The sequence below is a fragment of the Rhinopithecus bieti genome, unplaced genomic scaffold (assembly GCF_001698545.2).
Source record: "Rhinopithecus bieti isolate Rb0 unplaced genomic scaffold, ASM169854v2 scaffold_6947, whole genome shotgun sequence".
In the NCBI taxonomy this organism is placed as follows: Eukaryota; Metazoa; Chordata; class Mammalia; order Primates; family Cercopithecidae; genus Rhinopithecus; species Rhinopithecus bieti.
In genome coordinates, this window is record NW_016805294.1 from 652,927 (window position 1) to 671,833 (window position 18,907).

The following is an 18,907-nucleotide window of genomic DNA, read 5'->3' on the forward strand; positions in this document are numbered from 1 at the left end:
CGCGGCCGCCCCGAGACGCCGGCCCCGCTGAGTGATGAGAATAGACGTCAAACTGCCTTATGAATATTGATGCGGAGGCTAGGCTGCTTTCGTAGAGAAGCAGAAGGAAGCAAGATGGCTGCCCTTTAGGATTTGTTAGAAAGGAGACCCGACTGCAACTGCTGGATTGCTGCAAGGCTGAGGGACGAGAACGAGGTCAGAGCGCTTCTCTTATGCCGCGAAACTCTCCCTTTCCTCTCCCCTTCGCTTTTTCTGGGGCTTCCAGGGACTGGGGAGCAAACCCTGTAGTGTCACCCACAAATACCAAGAGGGAAGAGGGAAGCTTCACAAATTACTGGAGCCTCTTCAACATGGCTGACAAATATAGTTTTAATTCCCTATACCCCTTTTAAACCTGTAGTTATGTGTGCTCTTCTCTCCTCCTAGTGCTCCTCCCTTCCTCACCCAGAAAACTTACCTTTGTGCCTCCGACGAGCCGGTTTCCCGGCCTTTTAATCCGCAGAAAAGTGATTTTTAAATTTGCTTTCCTTTCTAAAATAGTTCAGCTTTGGGGGGCACTACTTTTCCCTTTAATCCTCTGCCCCTGTTTCTTTCGTGTGAGTGAAACGACTCTCCCGTTTATCCTGAACAACCTCAGACAGAACACTGATACGGTGTTTTTCTACCCTTTTATCAGCTGTAGGGTCTGGGTCTGGGTTGGTGTCTGCCTTCTCCTACCTCCTTATCCCCCTTTAGGGGGCTGTACGAAGTGGATGTCACAGGGAGTGGAATTGGAGGACACTGAGTGGGGTTTTGTGTGTGTGTGTGTGTGTGTGTGTGTGTGTGTGTGTGTGTGTTTTCTTAAGTCCGCGCGTTTTGTTAGCGGCGCTGAGTGAAAGAGGAAAGAATAGTTTCTCCGGTTCCCCAAACAAGACCAGAACTCACTTTTCTCAAGGTACATAAGTCTGCGCTGGGCTGAGCCTTCCAGCCTGGGGAATGTATGTAAGAGAATTTATGGACAAATCTGTGTCCCGGCTTTGTGCTTCTCCCGAATCAGCTTCGTTTGGTTCCTTGGTAAGTGACAGGCAGACACAAAGGCAGGCGCAGGCCCGGGGAGGGGGCGGGAGGGGGTGGGGAGCGCAGCGTTGAGAGTTGCAAGACTGCAAGGTCAGGGGCGCTGAAAGAAATGAAACCCAGTCCCAGCAAAGAAGTGAAGAGCAGATTTGTAACAGTCCCATCCAAATTTCTCTTTTGGGCTCTCTCTTTGGTCTTTCATCTCTCTGCCTTTCTCTCTGTGTCCCCTCTCTACTCTTTTCTTCTCTCTCATACATACACACACACACACACACACACACATACACACACACTCCTCGCATCTTGCTGAATCTTTTCACTGGGACTGCTTGTCTAGTTTTATTAAGCTAACACGGTTTCTATGGAGAGTTTTCTACCTATGACATAATAAAGTGTGGCCTAGATAGACTCCTGGAAGGGCCGAAAATGAAATATAAGTGTTACTTGCTGGTGATTCCCCTCATGATATACTTTTAATTACACCGAGTGAGTTCTCCCTTCTTCATCTAATGTTTGGGAATTGAGAAAAGGCTTATTTTCCAGCGGTAAAATTTAGTGAAATATTTATATATTTTACCTGTTTAGGGAGTGGAATAATATTCATGAATTTAATATCTCAAATCACACATTGTGCTTTTTCGCCTTCAATCAGGGATTATAATGGGAAACCCACATGCAAAGATATTCATCAACAAATGATCCAACATAGAAATAAGATTGTATCTTAAGGGAAGTTGGGATTCACAGAGAAAAGACATTGGTTTGGTTTGGTGTAAGACTGGTGGTATTGCTACCTGGCTAATGAAATCATTATATTTGCATTTTAATGGAAAGTTGAAATACTAAGGGGAGTTATGTTCTTTTACATGTTTGTATATGTGCTTAATAATGTTTGGAATAGAATATAAATTTAAACACAATAAATATTGATTTTTTAAATGTTAAGCAGAGAACTGTTAGTGAAGGGTTGGATAAACTGAAGTTTAGAAGACAATTTATAGGATTTAAAAAAGAATAGAAGGAAAAACACAATAACAGACATTTCTCCATAAGTCGAATTTGCAAAACTATTTGTCCTTGATAGTTCACTTTGTAATTTTCTGTTTTGATCTTTGTTAATTTCGTGTAGTTAAGTTTGCTTTAATCATTGATACGCGGGGTTCTTTCACATGATTACAAGGGAGAAGCATTACTTATCTCTGTGGAATAGAAACGGTTCATTGGTTAGTTCTTATTTGTCAAAAAAAAAAAAAAAAAAAACCACTTAGGATTTTACCATTAATGTTGTTCATGGTAAACTATCGAGAAAACTATGGTTAATTATTCCAGCAATTCAGAATTGAGAACTATTCCTTTTGCTAACAGACTAGTATTTACTTTTTGGGGACAACTTTTCAAATGTGGTATATACTGTCTTCAGGCTATTCAACTAATAATGGATGCAACATTTTCCACTCAATAAATAAGAATAACTACATTGGTTAATAATTTTGAATATGAAGGCTTGTTTTTTCCTGTCATCAAATTTAGATTCTTGTTATTTTGTGCATCCTACTTTTATGCTGAAAATAGCTGCTAATTAATACTGTATAAAGTATTTCAGTGATTATAAGGAAGAGATGTGTGTGTTAGTCACCCCTGTGAATAAAAGTAACATCCTTTGTTGGAAAAGAGAAATTATTTTAATAAGTATGGGATAGTTTACAATAAAAGACATAACCTCGGTTCTTTCTTGTATGTGATCGTACTACCTAGGTACCTGCTCCAAAAATTCCATAGGACTGTCTTGGGTTATTGAATTTTAGGAGCATGATAATGGACAATAACAAGATAGATAGCTTTTCTTAACTATGACGTTGTTTTGCTTGTTTTCTTATTGAACTAATCATTAATGAGAAATTAACTTGCAGTGAGAGAAGTCCCTTCCTTTGTTTAAATTGTCATATTTGCCAAACTCTTCTTAAGGCTTTAAGTAGGTCTGATGTGCCAGTTTATGCCAGAAGCCAGAGGAATTGATATGATTTTGAGGCAGTGGCACATGGTCCTACTAGACATTGGCAAGTGAACATCACTTCCAGAACAAGTGAAGTGCACCTGCCAAGGAGTTGTTATGAAAGAATTCCAAAGTCCTTACTGGGCACTGGTCTTGTATTAGGTAACAAAAACCAGAGTTAATGTTTTAGTTTCACTTGTTGAAGTTAAAAGTTCCCTATCAATTCTTCTAAGACTCCACCCCTAAACAATGTTATAAGTCAAATGTCACTATTGAAATGTATTTCCTTATTTGCTGACCTCATTAAGAAGCCCTTCTTATGATTCATAGGCACACCTCACAGAAACTCTATTTTCCATCATGCCCAAAGTCTGAGTAGGTAAATTCTTATGAATTCTTATGAAATTACCTTGAAATAAAATATCTTCAAAAGTTATGGATGCCATTGTATGTCAGTATTTTAGAATATCTAACATTTATAAAATATTAGATCTACATTTTGTGCTTTAATTGCTTCTAATGCAAGTTGTTTTTATTGTTTTAATAGAATTTCATAGTCATATCTGGGAATTTCAAATTGCTGGAAAGAATCATCTTTGTTTTATAAATAACCATATAGATTGTTTTAATGTAATTGTTTCCTACCTTGGGAACAGGCTAAAACTTTGGACCAGCTGTCAGTATTTATTCATCAGAATAACACTTTGTCAATGATTATTCTACCATTGCACAGTAGTTCTTAAGGATAGTAATGGTACCAAAGCCAGCAGCAATAGAATATCTCCCAAGCCAACTTTACAATTGGAGCCTTAACTGTGGGAAAGACCAGTTGCCAAGTAGAGCTGGTGGTTATCTGGGAAACTGTGCTGAAGAACACAACCACAAATGATTTTGCCAAATATACAGTATTTACTTGGTCTAGATCTCCAATTTCTATTTCGACTCACTGCCAAAACTGACTGAATACTGCGACATTATTGAAGGAGGTTATGCAGTACATCTGTTGGTTTGGTGTATAGTAGGAGAGAAGGGTTCCAGGAGGGAAAGGGGAAAGTGAGAGCATGTTAATCACTATGACTGCAATCCAAAAAGAATTATGTATATCTGCGTATTTCCAGCATTATTTTTGTCCTATATTGTACATTGCAGAAACTTGCTGACTTAAAGTAGATATATAATCTTTTTCTCAATAGAATAGATATTTGGTTGTCCGTTCCAAATAACAAATTTTGGATGGACGTGGTGTCTCATGCCTGTAATCCTCCCACTTTAGGAGGCCAAGGTGGGAGATCACTTGAAGCCAGGAGTTTGAGACCAGCCTGGGCAACACAGCCAGGCGCCACTCTCTACAAAACATTGAAAAAATTAATGGGGCATGGTGGTACATTCCGGTAGTCCCAGCTACTCAGGAGGCTGAGGTAGGAGGATGGCTTGAGCTCAAGCGTTCTAAGTTACAGTGAGCTATGATCACACCACTACACTCCAACCCAGGCAACAGAGAGAGACCATATCTCAAACAGTAACAACAACAGCAAAACCAAACAAACAAAAAAGCACATTCTATCAGCTTTGATTTATGTTTTCTTCATTTGTAATGGCATGTAGTTAAATGTGTCATGCTTCAAAAAGAAGAAACAGATAGTAGATGGATTTTCAATATAATATATATTACATATGTTATATATTTTCAATATATAACATATGTAAAAATAAATTCAGTGATAATATCATCCTACCTGCAGTTTAAGAATTCAGAACTCAGGATGGGTGTGGTGGCTCACTTTGGGAGGCAAAGGCAGGAGGATCACTTGAGGCCAGGAGTTCTAGACCAGCCTGGACAACAAAGTGAGATAGCTGTCTCTATTCAATAAAAAATAAAATAAAATAAATTCAGAACTCAATGCTTTATACTCACTGAAAGTTGTTCCTCTAAACTGACTTGAAAGCATGTTCCAAATAAACTGAGAATTAAAGTAAGAGACGAGGCCGGGTGCAGTGGCTCATGCCTGTAATCCCAGCACTTTGGGAGGCCAAGGCACATGGATGACTTGAGGTCAGGAGTTTGAGACCAGCCTGGCCAACATGGCGAAACCCCATCTCTACTAAAAATACAAAATTAGCTGGACACGGTGGTGCACACCAGTAATCCCAGCTACTCGGGAGGCTGAAGCCTGAGAATCACTTGAGCCTGGGCGTGGTGGCTCATGCCTGTAATCTGAGCACTTTGGGAGGCCGGGGCAGGTGGATCACCTGAAGTCAGGAATTCGAGACCAGGCTTGCCAACATGGTGAAACCCCGTCTCCACTAAACATACAAAATTAGCCCAGTATGGTGGCACATGCCTGTAGTCTCAGCTATTCTAGAGGCTGAGACAACAGAATCACTTGAACCCTCCAGGAGGGAGAGGCTGCAGTGAGCTGAGATGGCTCTGCTGTACCCCAACTTGGGTAAGACAGAGCAACTCTGTCTCAAAAAAAAAAAGTAATAAATAGGAGAAGAATAAATTGGGATGAAGTGTTTTTGAAGGACAGTCTAGGATATAAAATGAACTGGTTGTTTGACTGAAAATACTACAAATATTTCTTTCACATTGCATTGCTTTTTTGTCTATTGGAAGGTAGGCACTGTTTTCTATGTCTTTCTATTCCCTAATAGAATCTACTATTGACCTCTCAGTCAATATTTAATGGATGATATAGAACTAGTGAAAAACCATACAATTTAACTAGAAAAAAAAGTATAATCTATTTTCTTTTCCTTTTTTTTTCCCCCCCGAGATGGTATCTTGCTCTGTCACCTAGGCTGGAGTGCAGTGGCGTGATCTCGGCTCACTGCAACCTCTGCCTTCCAGGTTCAAGTGATTCTCCTGTCTCAGCCTCCAGAGTAGCTGGGATTAGGAGCGTGCCTCACGAAACCTGGCTAATTTTTCTGTTGTTATTAGAGACAGGGTTTCACCATGTTGGCCAGGCTGGTCACATACTCCTGTTCTCAAGTGATCTGCCTTCCCCGGTCTCCCAAAGTGCTGGAATTACAGGCGTGAGCCACCGTGCCCCGTATAATCTATTTTCAATGTATAAGAGGAAAATAGTGTTAGGTGTCTTGGTTACGGTGATGATGGTAGGTGTGTTTTCCTTACATTTAATTTCTATAGGCTATGGCAGTTGCCCTATAAAAGCCACCCATTTTAAGTGCAAAAGTGAATAGTTTTCAGTAAACTTATATGGGATCATATATTTTTAATTAAAATATTTATTGAGATAATTATAGATTCATATGCCATTGTATGAAATAATACAGAGAGATTCCACATACACTTGCTCAATCTCCCCCAGTGGCAACATTTTGCAAAACTATAATATCATATCACAACCATGATACTGACATTGATATGGCCTACTAATCTTATTCAGATGTTCTCAGTTTAACTTGTACTCATTTTGTGTGTTTTGTTTTATAGCCTTTAATCACATGATCACATATTTTTAAGCCTTTTTTTCCTCAAAACAGAGAAGTTTAGCACAGAGGTTTAGCATCTTATCAATCGTGTGATTGTGCTATTATGCCATATTAAAATGTGTGTCAGAATATAAGTTTTTGTTTTCTTAGAAGTCCTTTTTTTGATAGAATGGCCCTTATGTTAAAAATATTTTAAGTTGCTTTGTGACATTGTAAGTTGATGTCATTTAATTCTCATCACAACCCTAGAGATAGGTATTATTCTTATCCCTGTTTTTGAATGAGGAAACTGAAGCCCAGTAAGGTTAAATAACTTCCTTAAGTTCATACAGCCGATATATGGCTTAGGCTTAGCCAGCATTTGAGTTAAGCAGTCTGTCTCTAGTGCCAAATCTTTTAATCACTATATTATACTTCCTCATTATCATTGATAGTTATAAAAGTATATAATGTGGACTATGTAGAGCAAGTCATAAAAGGAGATTTAAAATGCATACAGTTGTTCACATAAAAACTTGTAGCCAAATGTTCATTACAACATTATTAATAATGGTAAAAAATGGAAGCTACCCAAATGTCTATTAGGTCATGAGTGAATAAACAAATTCTGGTATATCCATACAGTGAAATATTATTAAGCAATATAAAGGAATGGATTATTGATAAATGCTGTGACACAGGTGAATCTGAGAGGCATAACAAAGGCCACATATGATATGCATTCAATTTTAAGTAACGTTCAGAATAGGCAAATCTAAGGAGACAGAAAGTTAGCTAGTTATTACTAGGGGCTGGGGTGGGAGGGAGGTGAATGCTGATAAGTATGAGATTTCTTTTGGGGATGATGAAATGTTCTATAATTAGGTAGTAATGATTGCCCAACTCTTTGAATATGCTAAAACCCACTGAATTACATGCTTTAAAAGGATGAATTTATTGTATATGAATTATATTTCAAAAGCTGTTGTTATAAAATGAATATAGTTGAGTTATTTGATTTATGTTATGTCAGAAAATATCTTACATCTCATTCAAAAGAAATGCAGGAACTGTTTGGATTGAATGAGGCTATGCATATCTTTCTAGGAAGATGGCATTAAGAGTTTTATTATGCCTGTAATCCTGGCACTTTGGGAGGCCAAGGCAGGAGGCCAGGAATTTGAGAATAGTCTGGACAACATCCTCTTATAGATGAGAAAGATACTTAATCACTCAAAAGTTGGCATTGTGTTTCGTGTTAAAAATAGCCTTTAGAGCTTATATGGGAAGATTCAATAGATAGTGATAGGTTATATGACTTGGTAAACAGGACTTAATATATAGGTACAAGAAACTTTTTCAGATGTCTTTAGTTACCTAGCCATTCAGTTCAGGGGATGTAACCTGAGTGTTAAAAGGAATGTGACTGGGCACGGTGGCTCACACCTGTAATCCCAGCACTTTGCCAGCCCATAGTGGGTGGGTCTCTTGAGCTCAGGAGTTGGAGACAAGCCTAGGCAACATGGCAAAACCCCATCTCTACAAAAATGCAAAAATTAGCTGGGTGTGGTGGCACATCCCTGTAGTTCTAGGTACTTATGGGGCTGAGGCGGGAGGATGGCTGGAGGCTGGGAAGTTGAGGCTGCAGTGAGTCATGTTGGTGCTCCCACACTTCAGCCTGGGTGACAAAGTAAGACCCTCTCTGTCAAAAAAAAAAAAAAAAAAAAAAAGGAATATCTATAAAAATTGCTGTTCTTGTTTGAATTGCTACAAAGTGCGGTTTAATCTAGAAATAATAACAAATTACTAGATTTGGGGGGTATTAATGTCTTACCTGTGCGAAAACAGAAGGGCAATGCAGGGCAGAGAATAAACTTCAAAACTTTGAGTTTGTTAACCGTTTATATCTCCACTTGTCATGTTTCAGATCTTAAAATTAAAATGGGAAAGTATCTCATAGGGTTTAAGCAAGTGACTCGTTTTCTGTTAACTGATATTGTGACATGTTGAAGATGTAAAATAAGGTTGAAAAGGGAATTGCTCTGCAGCAGTCTTCATAATGCCAGGACAAAGTGAGAAACAGTTAAGGCCCGAATGATGATGGCTCTCCATCTTTGCTACGCATGGCCGCAAGTATTTACAAATACCAGCAGAACTTCTACAAACCACTTAATAGTAAAATGAGTGCAGATTTTTAACACTAGTCCCTATGAAACTATGACTTGTAGTTTTGGACACACAGGGTGAATAACTTGGGGTTGATTGTATTTGAATTTCTAATCTTATGTAATTCTAGATACCAGACATTCTTGTTTTGCAATGCTTCTCTCTCTTTTTATTCTCATGAGAACGTTGGATTGCAGCCAGTTGGATCCCATACCTTGGGACCATGACTGATAACCAGAATGGAGAAAATTCACTGATCTGGAAACGTTGAGCTTTAGGCTAAGGTTCAGAGACATATTTAAGATAAACATATGATTGTACCCAATAAGGAAGTATATTGTCTTTATATAATTGTTATGATCACTTTTTCAATGAGTAACTATAGAATTTTGTTTTTTAAGAGTATGATCATAGCATCTATTTGTAGATTTGTTGAATATGTGTGACAAGCCCAAGATAGATGCTCATGTTAGACCCCTCAAGAAGATGGTGTAGTGATGGTTGGTGTAGTGATGGCAGTAAAATATAATTTAGGTTCTGTTCTCCTTACTGGAGAAATGAGTAGCTTACTTATCTTCACCCTCTCTTGTTTTTCTTAAAACTTTATGAACCACCTCAGCTGACTATAAATTTTTGTACTAGTATCTCTATAATTCTAAAAAAGTTGTTCACAAGTTTGAGTGTAGTACTTCATCTTTGCTTTTTAACGCACTTCCAAAAAATGTAAATCTGTTCTCACATATTAGGAATATTTTGATTTGTTGTTAATTTTAGCTTTGCTTTTATAAGTAATTTATACGGAAGATACACCATATTCAAAAGAAGAAAATGGGCTGTGAATTTTGCTGATGTACTACTCTCTTCAAAGGGAATTGCCTATGTTCAGGCATAGAAATGTAGGCAGTCTGACATTTAGGTATGCCGTGTAGAGTATTGATATTTTTAATTTGCTACTTTTAACATTTTGAGATTTGTCACAGTTTGTTCTGTGGGTGGGTAAAAGTAATGGTAATTTTAATTACAGTTGTCGTGCCTCATTAGCCATTGCTAAAACCCGCCTTACCAAATCACTTATTTTCTTGATGCAGTGTTAAATCTAGCTTCTATGTCCACATTATACATTAATGAGAGCATTCATCCATCTCTCAAATGAGTTGTTATTATAGTAGTTTCTCCTGAAATAGATAATGCATTAAAAAAGAAAGAAAGAAGGAAAGAAAGCTTCAATAGGGATAATGAAAGCCAGATAACATAGCATGGTATCTGAGTTATTCTTCCTGTTTTTCTTACCTGGCTGCACTAAGAAGGGCACTCATTAAAAATTACCATGATTATTAGTTGTGCTGCCTCTGAAGTAGAGCACCAGAATTTGAGAGTAATACAGTGATACCACACCCAGATTCTATCCATAATATACTGTCCTCGTCTTATTAATTTTTTAACCTGGTTGTTCTTTTAGCACTTTTCCTGCTTTTGTTTGAAGTCTCTTGCTTTGAAGTTATAGAATTTTTATATTTTCCATTGACTGTAAAGTTATCTCAGCTCTTTTATAACTTTTCATGATATTTGCATTAAAAGGATCACTTTTAGCACCCTGTAATTAGTTCAGATGATTATTAGCTTTTTGTTTGTTCTACTGTGTACTATACTATATACATCATAACAGAAGAAGAAACCATTTCTACAAATACAGTATCTGATAGTTCATCAAATCAGAGTGAACATCTTAAAACGTGAATTGAGTTATTAAAATATTAATTCATTTATATTCCTATTTTAATATACCAAATGTAACTGATGAAAAGAAGAATACCAGAAGTGGGTACCTTTCAAAAATGAAGGAAGAAAAAATCTCACAACTAAAGATTCTTACCACATAAATTATTTATTTTAGTAAATAATTATTTTAGTACAAACAGATACATTGTAGCAGGAAAAAAACATACTTTAAACTTTGTCTTGTCAATTTTATCTTTCTTCCAATTTAGCCACTGAAATGTTTTTTTCTCCAGTGAAGTTATATTATCTACATTAGTTGAATGTAAAACAAGGTAGTACTTTACTTTTGGAGTTGTCTCCCACATTACAGCTTGTGGAAAAACACTGGCAGAAAGCAAAGCTAATAGACATTTTGCTTTTGGCTCACCTTATTAATGGCTAAGATTTAATTATGTATTTCTACTGAAAAGCAAACTTGAAAGAGACATTTGGTTAGTAACTGTGGGAACTAAAAATTTCTATTTTTTTTTTCTTTTATATTTTTTGGTAGAGTCTCACTCTCTTGCCCAGGCTGGAGTGCAGTGGCATGATCCTGGCTCACTGCAGCCTCCTCCTCCTGGATTCAAGCGATTCTCCTGTCTCAGCCTCCCGAGTAGCTAGGATTATAGGTGCCAGCCACCATGCCTGGCTAATTTTTGCATTTTTAGTAGAAACAGGGTTTTGCCATGTTGGCTAGGCTGGTCTTGAACTCCTGACCTCTAGTGATCCACCCACTTTCACTTCCTAAAGTGCTGGGATTACAGGCATGAGCCACCACTCCAACACCAACTTATTTACTGTTACAACTTATTTACTTTGAAACTATTTACTGTTAAAAAAAAATGTGGTTCTTGTTTCAAATAAGAAATTTTATGGATGGATCAACTAATTTTTTTAAACATATATTGTAATTTTAAAACATTTTTATTAACATGTTTTTCAAGAGCATGGGAAATCTAGGGTATGGCATTTTAAAGTGACTTTAAAGACAATTCTTGGGTTTTGTTGAAGTCAGAATGTTTTTAAAAATACATTGAGTTTAATTTACTACTGACAGTTTTTCTTCATTTATTTATTTATTTTTTGGCATTGTTATAATTAGACATGCCTTAATCCTCAGGGTTTTTGGGAAACTCTTTATATTTAGGAGTTAAAAATTTAGTTGTTGACATTGAAATTTTTCTCTAGTATTGATAAGAATTCAAGTGTTTAAGGAATGGAGTTTACTTGTTTTCTGTTCACAGACCCACTGTAAAAGATATAATGAATGTAGATGAAGGTGAAATCTGAGATAGGAAGAGAGNTTTAAAAATACATTGAGTTTAATTTACTACTGACAGTTTTTCTTCATTTATTTATTTATTTTTTGGCATTGTTATAATTAGACATGCCTTAATCCTCAGGGTTTTTGGGAAACTCTTTATATTTAGGAGTTAAAAATTTAGTTGTTGACATTGAAATTTTTCTCTAGTATTGATAAGAATTCAAGTGTTTAAGGAATGGAGTTTACTTGTTTTCTGTTCACAGACCCACTGTAAAAGATATAATGAATGTAGATGAAGGTGAAATCTGAGATAGGAAGAGAGGTAAGATACTAATTTTTTTTTTCTTCACCCATGGAAAGCCATTGAATGCTGAGTGGGTCATGTTGTAATTTAATTGGGTGTAAATTATAACTTTGTAAGTCATTTGCCTACTTAGTGTATATCTCTGGTTTTTATGTAATCCATCTCTCATATCCCAGTTTGCACTAAAGTAAATGAGCAAGCAAGAATAAGTCTTGCAAATAGAGGCAGTAGAAAGTGCATTCAGAATGCATTGCTGAAATTATAAAACTGATTCTAAATTGAATTAGGTAGAGCAGTTAATTTAGATTACAAGAAATGCAACAGGAAAAAAAAATTTCCAGTTCTTCCTCTTTTTTTTGGAGAAAAGAAAGAAAGAAAGAAAAGACAAATCACTCTTAGTTAGAGATAATTCCTTGACATCTGTATGATCATTTTTAGGGCCAAAAAATAGTAGGTTTCTCTTTGGAAATTGTAGAAGCTTTCTCTCCCTCCAGTTACCCGCGGTCACATCAACATTTGACACGTGGGTACCGTGCACGTGGCAGCACTATTTACAAACACTATCCTAGGATTCCAGAGACTCTTATGTAACAGTGGAGAGAGTAAGCTTTGAGTGTCTGTGGGCGGAGGAATCAACACAGTTTAATTCATGGTCAGCGAGCCCTTGTCTGGCTCTGATAGGGTCATGAACCAAAGATCAAGGTGTTTGGGTCAGGATCTTCCCTAACGCACGGTTTTCCTACAAAAGCCTCAAAAGCTGTGCCTAAATACAAGATTAATCTTTTTTTATTTTTATTTATTTATTTATTTTTATTTTTGTGAGACGGAGTTTCGCTCTCGTTGCCAAGGCTGGAGTGCAATGGCGCCGCGATCTCGGCTCACTGCGACCCCGCCTCACCGGTTTAAGCGGTTCTCCTGCCTCTGCCACCCAAGTAGCTGGGATTATAGGCATGCCCCACCACGCCTAGCTAATTTTGTATTTTTAGTAGAGAGGGGTTTTCTCCATGTTGGTCAGCCTGGTGGTGAACTCCCGACTTCAGGTGATCCGGCCGCCTCGGCCCCCCAAAGTGCTGGGATTACAGGCGTGAGCTACCGCACCAGGCTAAGATTAATCTTTTTATGCACTGCAGCAAACAGAACTAGTCATGCCAAATCATTTTTGTGATGTGGGGAAACGTGAGCAGATGATGCTTTGGATCTGATTATAATTCACAGTACCCTTTTTACCTGAGGTTTGCATACCTGCCTCCCAGCCTCACAAAATGCCTTTAAAAAATTACATCTTGGCCGGGCACCGTGGCTCACGCCTGTAATCTCGGCATTTTGGGAGGCCGAGGCGGGTGGATCATGAGGTCAAGAGATCAAGACGATCCTGGCCAACCCGGTGAAACCCCGTCTCTACTAAAAATACAAAAATTAGCCGGGCGTAGCGGCAGAAGCCTGTAATCCCAGCTACTCGAGAGACTGAGGCAGGAGAATCGCTTGAACCGGGAGGCGGAGGTTGTAGTGAGCCGAGATCGCGCCACTGCACTCCAGCCTGGGCGACAGAGCATGACTCCGTCTCAAAAAAAAAATTTTTTTTTTGATATTTGTAAGCATCTTAAAAAGCAAGAGAATTCATGAATGACTTCCCAAACTAAACAGTTGGAACAGAAAATACTCAAGAAAACTCTTGGTTAATCATGCTCTTTAGTATACTATTATACCTGTCTCTCCCCTTTCCGCATCCTCGGTAAATTCTCTCAACCTTCCTTCATTTTTAATTTCATATCAACACCTAGAGCTAAAACAACAACAAAGCCTTAAGTCTCTATATTTAGAGGATGTGCCTTCTATCCCCAATTGATTTTTAGAGCTTTTCATTTATTTTTATCAATACAAAGCAAGTTGGAATTTTAAAAAATAAGGCATCAAGAATTTAAATGTCTAACCATGTGTATTTGGTGTATGTGTATTGGTGCTATTCATTAGCTGTAAGCAGACTGGTTTGAATATTTAAAGTATGAACAGAATTTGAGTTCTTTTTGTATTACATCTAAGGATCATTTGAGATGGATGTCATCATTGATTATCCAAAGTAGAAGGTTTCTTGCCTAACAAAGAATTGAAATTAGATCATCAAAGAATTAATTTATAGTTAATTGAAAAGTTAGCTCATTTGACTGCTTCTTTCATAGAATTTGTTTTGTAATTACACTACCTTTCTAAAGATAGGAAAATCAGTCTTTGAAATGTGATGCTATAAATGAAATATTTTTTAAAATAAAGGATCTTTTCCAAGAGCTAAACCAATCACCAAATCTGCTTTTAAATTATTTTTGTTATTTATTTATTTATTTATTTTGGCAGAGTCTGCCTCTGTCGCCCAGGCTGGAGTGAAGCGGAGCGATCTTGGCTCACTGCAACCTTCACCTCCTGGGTTCCAGCAATTCTCTGCCTCAGGCTCCCGGATAGCTGGGATTACAGGCACTTGCCATGACACCGGACTAATTTTTGTATTTTTAATAGAGACAGGATTTCACCATCTTGGCCAGGCTGGTTTTGAACGCCTGACCTCGTGACCCAGTTGCCTCGGCCTCCCAAAGTGCTGGGATTACAGGTGTTTTTCTTTAAGTAATATTTGGTATAAGAGAACTTTATATTTGGCATAATTTAAATATTATCTGACCAAATCTTTTACATATAGAAACTCAGGTTTTAGCCATTTAACATCTAAAGCTGTTCTCATTTAGAAGAAATTACCAAAAGAGTGACTCATTTAACAATAAAATCTAAGGATAGATATTTTTTCATTCTGTTGCAGAGCAAAAACAGCCTTCTGGGTATGAAAAGATATTACTTCTTTAGTGTTTATCACTTATAATTTATTATTGTACATTTCCGATACATTGAATTAAGATATGGTGAGAGTAGGTTATAGATTTTTAAAAGTTCTTATTTGCTTGATTTATCTACTTGCTTTTTTAGTGCCGGACTAGAAATGATGTATTTCTCTCAATTATCCTCGGCCTAAATAGTAAAAGCTTGGGGGAAATTACTTATACGTGTACTTTTCCTGCACAGAGCAGAGCTGTAACTGAACACTCTTGAGCATTAACAAAAATCATCTTATCTTTTATTAGAACATTAATATTTTCCTTCTTTCTCAAACTTCTGTTTCACAGTAAATCATATATGGATATAAGCTGCAAGTGCTCAGAATTTGATTAAGGCTATAAGTTAATGAATTTCTGCTAAAAGGATTTAAATATAACTATCATTTGACTGTACTTTAGTTTCACTTGAAGGGGCAAGCATGCAATAAACATTGATGTATTCAGTGCATAGACTGTCTTCATAAAGATGCGACTGAGTGACAGTTGTCTCTGTATTATAAAATATCAAAATGGTGGATTGAATGTGATGCATACTAAGGAGCAATGTGGAAATTTTAGGCTGTTCATCTTTTTTCAGTTACTACTAAGTGTGTGTATGTGTTTTGAACTTTTCATATTTAAGCTGAATCCTCTTTGGGAGAAGTGGTTAAACAGACTATAGTAAAAGTCTCTGTCTAGAAATATTAAAACAAAAAAATACTGATGTCTTGCATTTTCCCTAATATCTTGAAGGTGCACAAAATCCTCGGGGTCTTTTGTATAAACTACTTTTATATGGTTCCTGTAGAAGACAGCTGAGGCACCAAACATACAAAAAACAACAGTTTGCTTGGTGATGATAACATTCGTGCGAGGGAGTTCTCTCTTGCATAGGAGTCCCAGGTTACCCTAATGCCTTCCCACATGGTCAAACACATGGAGCTTTCACATTTATACACAGCTCCAGAATTCTGAAGCCTGCAGTTGTTTAACAATGGGGTACAGGGATAAAGAGTGGTGTTTGTCTCACTAACTGTTTAATGACCTGGATCATGAATATTGATACAGAATAAGAAAGCACTGTCCTGACTGAAGGGGAAACATGGTAGATGCCTAAAGGAGGCTTTTCCCTGCCCCACATTGTTTATTTTAAACTATCATTACCACCTGAAAGGAACTTTTCACTTTGAACTTAAAATAGTAGCTTTTAACCCTGACAAGCAAATAAGCACTTTAGTATTTAAGAACCGAAGGTGACAAGCCCTGAGGAGTGTTACTGTCTTTCATAACCAAGCTGACTCAAACTCTTGTAGAAGCTAGTATAGTTACTTCACCATCTTTAATAACGTTGCTGCATACCTTCATAGAAACAGAGAGTTGGAGCAAGAGCTGCATTTTCTTGTTTTAAGTGTTTATCTATTATTTACATTTTATTTGTGAAAATATGCCATTCGTATTACATATAGAAATACTTTCCAAAACCACTATGTTTGTATAGAACTATTTTGCTTAACATTAGGATTCTGTTGAAGAGCCTCTATCTGCAATAATACAGGGAGAAAATCCCCTTTTGTGTGATAGATTAATGATAAAGAGAAAGAAAAGGTGAGAAGTAATTTTGGAAAATATGCAGTGAGAAACTAGTGGTATTTATGAAGTAAACACCAGCAACTGTGTTTGGCATGGATAATTGTCTAAAAGGATGAGAAAAAAATGTAAAAATCAGGAGACTATAAATTTTTCAATTAATAAATTTTCTATCACAAATTATGAATGTTTAAAATATCTGTTTTAAACTCTTTTCCTGCTTGTAACAAATTATCAGACTTTTAATCTACCTTTTTTGAGCTTTTCATCTTTTTCCCTGAATTATAGATTTAATTCTGTGTATGTATGTGTGTGTTTGAATATATTTTTATATTTTAGATCTAGATTTGTAAACTAGAGCTGTTTCTATCTGCTTATAAGACACTGCCACCTGGATTGCCACCACCTTCACTGCAGTATTTCAGTAAACAATTCATCAAAAACATAGTTTATTTTCAAACATAGAATCATGGATTGTTACCAGCCGAAAGGACTTTAGAGACTCACTAACCCCATTCCTTGCATTCGCAGATGAGAAAACGGAGTCATGGGAAGGTAAAGTCAGTTGCCTCAAATAGCATAAAAGCCATATATATTTCTAATAATAGCTACTATTGATTAAGTTCTTATGTTGGGTTAAGTACCATGCTAAGCACTTTCCAGAGATTATCTAATTCTTACATCATCTATATTTTTGTTGGTGCTATTTCTCTCCCCACTTTACTAAGGAAGAAACCAAGACATGGGGTTAAATAACTTCTCTATAAATTTTGAATTATCTATGGCATCTCCCTATTTGCAAATCTCCATTGTCTCTTTGTTCATAATCAATGTAAATCAACTCTTAAACAGTTGTATGCCAACAAGCAGTTTGGTGTTTGGAGCTAGAAAGATTCAAGAGTGTGTATGTGTGTGTTCCACCTTTATTGAGGTATAATTGACAAGTAAACAGTCAACAAAACTGTGCATATTTAAGGGATACAATGTGGTGTTTTAATATACATATATATTGTGAAGTGATTTTACAATCAAGCTAATTCACACGTCCATCACCTCTCAGTCATTTTTTTGTATTTATGGTGAGAACACTTAAGAGCTACTCACATGTAGTCAAGGATACCATGCAGTACTAACTGCAATCACTATGATGTACATTAGATCTCCAGAATGTATTAAATATTCATCTGGTATAACTGAAGCGGTGCACCCTTTGACCAACCTATTTCCCCTACTACCCAGCCCATGGCAACCACCATGTTACTCCCTGCTTGTATGAGTTCGACTTCTTTAGATTCTACATGTAAGTGAGATCATGCAATAGGAAGATCTAGTTTAGAATCCTGCCTTTCCTTTTTGTTAGCTGTGTATGTCATACTCAGGTTGCTTTAGCATTTGTGAATCTGCTTCTCCACCTGTAAAATGAGAACAACTAATAATAATTATCTCTTGGATTACTGAGAGGATCAGATGAAGTAACATAAATAAAACAGCCAGCATGTTACTTGGCAAAATTGTAGTGATTGAATGAATATTTGTTTACTCTTCAAGCATGTGTTGAGCAACTGTGTATCAAGCAAGAAGAAAGCCATCGTCTTTACCCTTCTGGAATATAGAGACTCAGGAAATAATCAATACTTTGATTTTTTTTTTAAAGCATAATGAGATGAAAATTAATAGGACTCATAGACTGGTCAGTTGAGGATTTTCCCAGGATGCTTCTAGCCTCTGCTCAAAAGGTGTGAGTTCCCAGTTGCCTGAACAGGTGCTAGAGTTGGCATAGCTTTCTCAGTATTGGGACCTGACAGGGAGATTGCACAAGTGTAACAGCACAGCCTCTGAAGATTGGCTCAAGGGGGAAGAGATGAAGGATTACTTCCATCCCTTTTATTGTTTCAATCAAGATATAAATTATGAGCTCATAGTACCATCCTTTCACTATCATCCTTTATTATCTTTATTAGATACAATGAAAGAATACAAGTTTGTCCATAGAAATATTAAACGATAGCAGGCATGATTTAGAAAGTACTAAGGACTGTAGATATTACTGGTTTTTCCTCTATTTTATATCATATTTTTAGGAAGAAGAGACAAAATTTTGGCATACCTTGCTTCAAGATAGATGATAGTCGGCTTGGTGTGGTGACTCACACCTGTAATTCCAGCACTTTGGGAGGCTGAGGCGGGCAGATCACCTGAGGTCAGGAGTTTGAAACCAACCTGGCCAACATAGCGAAACCCCGTCTCTACTAAAAAATACAAAAATTAGCCAGGTGTGGTGGCGGGCGCCTGTAATCCCAGCCACTCAGGAGACTGAGGCACGAGAATCACTTGAACTCAGGAGGCAGAGGTTCCAGTGAGCTGAGATCGTGCCATTGCACTCCAGCCTGGGTAACAGAGGGAGACTCCCTCTCAAAAAAAAAAAAAAAAAAAAAAAAAAAAAAAAAAAAAAAAAGATAATTGTCTTGGTGTGCTAATCAGGAGCTTCCTGT

The 18,907-nt window shown here is 37.0% G+C and overlaps 1 protein-coding gene across 1 annotated transcript in view; it reads left to right on the forward strand.

Annotated features, from left to right (window-relative positions):
• The first annotated feature begins 1 nt into the window (after position 1).
• The window catches only part of TET2 (tet methylcytosine dioxygenase 2), a 134,534-nt gene continuing 115,628 nt past the window's right edge, over positions 2 to 18,907 (forward strand). The window contains exon 1 of the mRNA XM_017872054.1: positions 2 to 195. The gene's annotated coding sequence lies outside the window, so the exon portion shown is untranslated. The remainder of the gene's footprint in view (positions 196 to 18,907) is intronic.